The sequence below is a fragment of the Pongo pygmaeus genome, chromosome 19, assembly GCF_028885625.2.
Source record: "Pongo pygmaeus isolate AG05252 chromosome 19, NHGRI_mPonPyg2-v2.0_pri, whole genome shotgun sequence".
NCBI classification, from domain to species: Eukaryota; Metazoa; Chordata; class Mammalia; order Primates; family Hominidae; genus Pongo; species Pongo pygmaeus.
Genome location: NC_072392.2, coordinates 5,001,554 through 5,008,383, shown reverse-complemented (window position 1 = coordinate 5,008,383; position 6,830 = coordinate 5,001,554). Strand labels below are relative to the sequence as shown.

General features: G+C 54.8%; 1 pseudogene; it reads right to left on the bottom strand.

Annotated features, from left to right (window-relative positions):
* Positions 1 to 3,006: 3,006 nt before the first annotated feature.
* On the bottom strand, positions 3,007 to 6,830 carry LOC129016865 (keratin, type I cytoskeletal 17-like; annotated as a pseudogene).

The window sequence follows — 6,830 nt, the reverse complement described above, 5'->3', positions numbered from 1 at the left end:
CTTGAACCTGGGAGGTGGAGGTTGCAGTGAGCCCAGATCATGCCACTGCACTCCAGCTTGGGTGAAAAAGCGACACTCCATCTTGGAAAAAAGAAAGAAAGATGAAAGAGAGAGAGAAAGGAAGGGAGGGAGGGCGTGTGCGTGTGTGGTGTGTGTGGTGTGTGATTGTGTGGTGTGTGATGTGTGTGATGTTTATGTGTATGTGGTGTGTGGTGTGCATGTGGTGTGTGTATATGTGGTGTGTGTGGTGTGTATGTGTGTGTGGTGTGTATGTGTGTGTGCGGTGTGTGGTATGTGGGTGGTTGTGGGTATATATGTGTATGGTGTGTGTGTAGTGTGTATGTGTGTGGTGCGTGTGGAATGTGTGTGCATATGTGGTGGGTGTGTGTGGTGTTTGTGTGTGTATGTGTCTGTGTGTGTGGTGTGTGTGTGATGTATTTGTGGTGTGTGTGGTGTGTGTGTGGTGTTTGTGTATGTGTGTGTGGTGTTTGCATGCATGTGTGATGTATGAGTGGTGTGTGTGTGATGTGTGTGGTGTGTATGTGTGTGGTGTTTGTGTATGTGTGTGGAGTGTGTGTGTGGTTGCGTGCATGTGCGATGTATGTGTGGTGTGTGTGTGATGTGTGTGGTGTGTATGTGAGTGGTGGGTGTGGTGTTTGTGATGTGTGTGTGGTGTGTGTCTGTGATGTGTGGTGTGTATGTGTGTGGTGTGTGATGTGTTTGCATATGTATGGTGTGTGTGGTGTGCATGTGTGTGATGTTTGTGTATTGTGTGTGGTGTGTATATGTGTGTGGTGTGTGGTATGTGGGTGGTTGTGGGTATATATATGTATGGTGTGCGTGTATTGTGTATGTGTGTGATGTGGTGTGTGTGGCATGTGTGGTGTGGGGTATTTGTGTGTGGTGTGTATGGTGTAGTGTGTGTATGTGTTTGTGGTATGTGTATGTATGTGGTGTGTGTGGTATGTGTATGTATGTGTGTGTGGTGTGTGTATGTGTGGTGTGTGTGTGCTGTGTGTGGTGTGTGTATGTGTGGGGTGGGTGGTGTTTGTGTGTGTGTATGTGCAAGTGGTTTGTGAGGTGTGTGGGGCGTGTGGGGTTGTGTGTGTGGTGTGTGTGATGTGGGGCGTGTGTATGTGGTATGTGTGATTGTGTGGTGTGGTGGGTGTGGTGTGTGTGTGGTGTGTGTGGTATGTGGTGTGTGTATGGTGTGGAGTGTGTGTGCATGTGTGTGTGGTGTGTGTGTGTGGTGTGGGGGATTGTGTGTGGTGTGTGTGTGCTGTGTGTGGTGTGTGTATGTGTGGTGTTTGTGGTGTGTGTGTGTGTGTGCAAGTGGTATGTGAGGTGTATGGGGCGTGTGGGGTTGTGTATGTGGTGTGTGTGATGTGGGGTGTATGTATGTGTGATTGTGTGGTGTGGTGGGTGTGGTGTGTGTATGTGTGTGTGGTGTGTGTGGTGTGTGGTGTGTGTATGGTGTGTGTGAAGTGTGTGGCGTGTGTGTGTGTGGTGTGGGGGGTTGTGTGTGGTGTGTGTGGTGTGTGTGTGATGTGTGTGGTGTATGTGGTGTGTATGTGTGTAGTGTGTGGGGTGTGGTGTGTGTGGTGTTTGTGTGTGTGTGTGGTGTGTGGTGAGTGTGTGATGTGTGTGTGGTGTTCGTATGTGTGTATGGTGTGTGATGTATGTATGGTGTGTGTGATGTGTGTGGTGCGTGGTTTATGTGTGGTGTTTGTGTGTGATGTGTGTGTACGTGTGTGGTGTGTGTGGTGTTTGTGTGTATGTGTTTGATGTGTGTGGTGCATATGTGGCATTTGTGTGTGTGTACATGTGTGGTGTGTGGTCTTTGTGTGTGTATGTGTGTGATGTGTGTGCAGTGTGTGTGTGGTGTTTGTGTGTGTATACTGTGTGGTGTGTGTGGTGTTTGTGTGTATACTGTGTGGTGTGTGTGGTGTTTGTATGTGTGTGATGTGTGTGTGGTGTTTCTGTGTGTGTATGTGTGTGGTGTGTGTCTGGTGTTTGCATGTGTGTGTGTGGTGTGTGTTGTGTTTGTGTGTGTGTGTGTTTGATGTGTGTGGTGCATATGTGGCGTTTGTGTGTGTGTACATGTGTGGTGTGTGGTCTTTGTGTATGTGTGTGATGTGTGTGCAGTGTGTGTGGTGTTTGTGTGTGTATACTGTGTGGTGTGTGTGGTTTGTGTGTATGTGTGTGGTGTGTGTGGTGTTTCTGTGTGTGTATGTGTGTGGTGTGTGTCTGGTGTTTGCGTGTGTGTACGTGTGTGGTGTGTGTTGTTTGTGTGTATGTGTGTGATGTGTGTGTGGTATGTGTGGTGTTTGTGTGTGTGTGATGTGTGTGTGGTGTGTACGTGTGTGGTGTGTCTGGTGTTTGTGTATGTGTGTGGTGTGTGTGTATGTGTGTAGTGTGTGGTGTTTGTGTATGTATGTGTGTATGGTGAGTGTGTGATGTATGTATGGTGTGTGTGATGTGTGTGGTGTGTGGTGTTTGTGTGTGTGTATGTGTGTGATGTGTGTGGTGTGTGTGGTGTGTGTCTGCTGTTTGCGTGTGTATACATGTGTGGTGTGTGTGTTGTGTTTGTGTGTATGTGTGTGATGTGTGTGGTGTGTGGTGTTTGTGTGTGATGTGTGTGGTGTGTGTGTCCGTGTGTGGTGTGTCTGGTGTTTGTGTGTATGTGTGTGATGTGTGTGGTGTATATGTGGTGTTTGTGTGTCCGTGTGTGGTGTGCGTGGTGTTTGTGTGTGTGTATGTGTGTGATGTGTGTGTGGTGTTTGTGTGTATTGTGTGGTGTGTGTGTGTGATTGTGTGGTGTGTGTGGCGTTTGTGTGTATGTGTGTGATGTTTATGTGGTGTGTGTGTGGCGTCTGTGTGTGTGTGATGTGTGTGTGGGGTGTGTGTGGTGTTTGTGTGTGTGTACGTGTGTGGTGTGTGTGTGGTGTTTGTGTGTATATGTGTGTGAAATGTGTGTGGTCAGTAAGGTTCTGCATGGTCTCCTTTTCACCGCCCCTGCAACAGGGCATCTGCCACGCGAATGCTGGAGCCAAAGCCCCCACCCTGGTTACAGGTGTAGCCTCCGCTGTAGCCTACCCCCAGTCCTGCCAAGAAGCAGGAGGAGGTGACCAACATGTTGCCACAGCTGCTGGCTCCCAGGAGGCTGGTGGCCCGAAAGGCACCCCCAACACTTACAGATGACATCCAGGAGAAACCCCTGCCAGGTGTCCACAGGCTCTTCACAGAGCCAGAGGTGGAGAACTGGCAGATGCTGGTAGTGGTGACAACCAGGGTGTCCGTGGGTCTGGTCTGGTTGGAGACCCTGGATAGCCTGTTATAGCAAGACTGAAGTGGGGCTGGGACCCTGGCCTTTGAAGTTCAGGCCAAAACCCCAGGAGTGTATTTTGCCTCCATCCCAGCCACCCAGGGCCTGGGGCTCAGGCTGGACACATTGAGAGCCCCTCCAGGGGCCCCTCCGTAGCCAGAGCCCAGCCTGAGCACCAGGGCCTCTTAGCGGTCTGTTCAGACACAAAGGTGGTGGCCGGGCGAGGTGGCTCACACCTGTAATCCCAGCACTTTGAGAGGCTGAGGCAGGTGAATCATCTGAGGTCAGGAGTTTGAGACCAGACTGGCCAACATGGCGAAAACCCCATCTCTACTAAAAATACAAAAATTAGCTGGGCATGGTGGCACGCACCTGTAATCCCAGCTACTCAGGAGGCTGAGGCAGGAGAATAGCTTGAACCTGGGAAGTGGAGGTTGCAGTGAACCGAGATCGCGCCATTGCACTCCAGCCTGGGCGACAAGAACAAAACTCTGCCTAAAAAAAAAAAAAGAAACAAAGAAACAAAGGTGGTGCTGGAACTGTAGCCCCGGGGTAGGGTGACCCTCCCTCCTCAGCCACAGTTAGGAGGCTGAGCTCATTCTTGTGGGGAGTCCAGAGAACCCAGCCCTGACAGCCAGCACGGGCACAGGACAAGGCTGCACAGGCCAGGAGCGGGAGGCTGGCCCGGCCCCCCACCCAGCATTCCAGGGCCCCGGGGTGAGGGTGGAGAGATCGGTGCATGACATCATCCCCCAGGTACAACGTGGCCCTGGCGGAGACTCCCAGTCAGAGGAGGCAGAATTAGCCTCTGACTTGTGGGAGCCCCACTCTCTTGGGATTCTTCCAAGTCCGCGGGGAGATACAGCCCATAGGTTCAAGGATCCCTGTGTCTGAGGGAAATAGATGTGGCCGCTGAACTGAGGGAGCTTTGGACCCAGGCCTTTCAGGAAGTCAATTCCAGAGTCTCCGTTCCCTCGTTTGCAAAAGGGGGACCAAGTCTTGTCTCCCAAAGTCTTTGAGGGAATCTGGAGAGATGACATCAGTCAGGCTCTCACAAAACAGGAAGCAGGGGTGGGGTTGGGAGCAGGGGTCTGAGACCAAAGTTAGGGCAGCCTCCCTGCTCACCTGAACCTGAGCAATGTCAGTCCAGAGCAGTCCTGGAGGAGGGGAGGGCAGCCCAGGAAGGCCACAGAGGAGCAGGATCTGTGCTGGAGCCAGCGTTGTGCCCCGAGGAACGGCCCCTGCAAGAGAGCAGCATGATCCGCAGCCTGGCGGCTGGCACTGCTCCACCCAACAAAGAGATTAGCAGCCTAATCTCCACGGCGCTAATGATTTAGGCGCTGCCACCTCACCTCCTCGTGGTTCTTCTTCAGGTAGGCCAGCTCCTCCTTGAGGTTCTCAATCTGCATCTCCTGGTTGGCTCTGGCCAGGGTCAGCTTATCCAGCACCCTGCGCAGGCCATTGATGTCGGCCTCCACACTCAGGCGCAGGGCCTGCTCTGTCTCAAACCTGCCGTGGGAATCAGGGACTTCAGCCCAGGCTGCTTGGACCTGCAGCTCCAGGTCCTGGCTGCTCACCTGCTTCATTTTGCCAGGACTCTAAGGGTTGGAAGGGCTGATGAGAGGGTAGAGTGGAAAGGAATTCCAGCCCCGGGGCCCCGGGACCATCACAGGGCCAGATCCCATGTCCACCAGCTTCCTTACTTCTCTCTGCCTCCCGCCTCCCCTCCCTCTCTTCTATTCCCTGCCTAAGCCCAGCAACCTTCAGAACTGGCTGCCTTCACTGCATCCTGGACTAAGGAGTGGGGCTCCTAGGACTGCCCCACCCTGAGCTCCTGGGCCTTGCCACAAGCAACCAAGGAGTCCTGGGGTCAGGAGGGGTACCCTGAGATCCTCCCCCAGCTGGCCCAGGCTGCCCAAGCCCACAGCTAGGACTCAGTTGGTGTGGAAGTCAGCAGCAGCCAGACGGGCATTGTCAATCTATAGCAGGATGCTGGCAGTGTCCACGGTGGCTGTGAGGATCTGAGGAGATGGGAGAGTAGTCAGGTCACTGGATGGGGGTGGCTGAGCCCACACCAGGGTTCTGAGCAGATCTTCCTGCCTGGGGACCTCTCTTCCTGCCCAGCCCCTCCCTTGCCCCGTGCTGTATTATTGGCAGAGGAGAGGCAAGCAGGAGTCTGAAGGGCTGAAAGGTGCCTCTTCTTCCCCCGCTACTCAGTACCCCACCAGACCCCCATGCCAGGCTCAGCCTTAAAGGAGAAGAGACAGCTGGCTGGGAGTATGAGGCAACCAGAAAAGAACGGGAAAATGTCCCCAGGGCAGAAGCTGTCCCAGAATTCTAGAACAAGGGAGGGGATGTGGGCAACCCCCTCGTTTTACAGTCAGCTAGCGGGTGCCCCTGACAGGCTCCCCAAAGAGGAGGCCAAAGGAGCCCTCACCAAAGAGTGGTTCCAAATCAGAAGTCAGGACCCCTCCTAATCCCTAACCCTGGGCTCCAGCCAGCAGCCCCGCCCCTTGGGGTTTGCTGAGCCCGTCTGAGCGTCCTGAGCCAGCAGGAGGAAAGGAGACGCCAGAAAAATCCCCAAATAACGCACATCAGAGGCCTTCCCCACCCTGAGGTCCCACCCCCTCCTTTCTGCCTCCCCCTGCAGCAGGTGCTATCAGGAGCTCACTCAGACACCCCCACTCTCCCAAAACCCCCTCCTGCCATCCCTGCTCCAAAGGAGCAAGACACCACACATCCAGCGGCCCACGGGTCCAGCCCTCCATCTGCATCCTCCTGCCTCATCCTACAACCTCTCCAGGTGGAGGAGCTCCACGAGGGAGAAACTGAGGATCCAAGGGGCTCCACGGGGCTCCACGAGGACTGTTTGTTCCTGACTCAGGCTGCTGCCCCCAGAAAAGGGGGATGTGGGCCACACAGGGGCCCCAAGGCAGGTTCCCAGAAGCTAAGCCACAGCCAAACCACCCTTGGCTCCCTGAGACCAAGGGTGGACTCCAGGCCTTTGGCCAGGGCAGGAGTTGGAGGGAAGAAGTCATGCCCCCCAGAGACCCCTCCCACCAGCAGGCCCTACCTTGTTCTGCAGCTCCTCGATTGTCCTGTAGTACTGGCTGTAGTCTCGGGCGGGTCCCGGGGCCTGCCTCTGGTACCAGCCACGGATCTTCACCTCCAGCTCAGTGTTGGCTTCCTCCAGGGCGTGCACCTTGTCCAGGTAGGAGGCCAGGCGGTCATTGAGGTGCTGCATGGTGGCCTTCTCACCTCCGGCCAGCAGCCCATCAATGCCCCCAAAGCTGCTGCCATAGCCACCGCCAGAGCCAAAGCTGTAGCAGCTGGAGTAGCTGCTACCCCCAAGGGCACTGCCCAGGCCGCCAGCAGATCCCAGCCTGCAGGAGCCGGCACCCAGGCCGCCAGAGAGCTGGCAGGGGGTGCGGGACCAGCTGCACCCCAGGCTGGAGGAGCCCTGGATGGAGTTGGAGGAGGTGAACTGGCGGATGGTGGTGGTCAT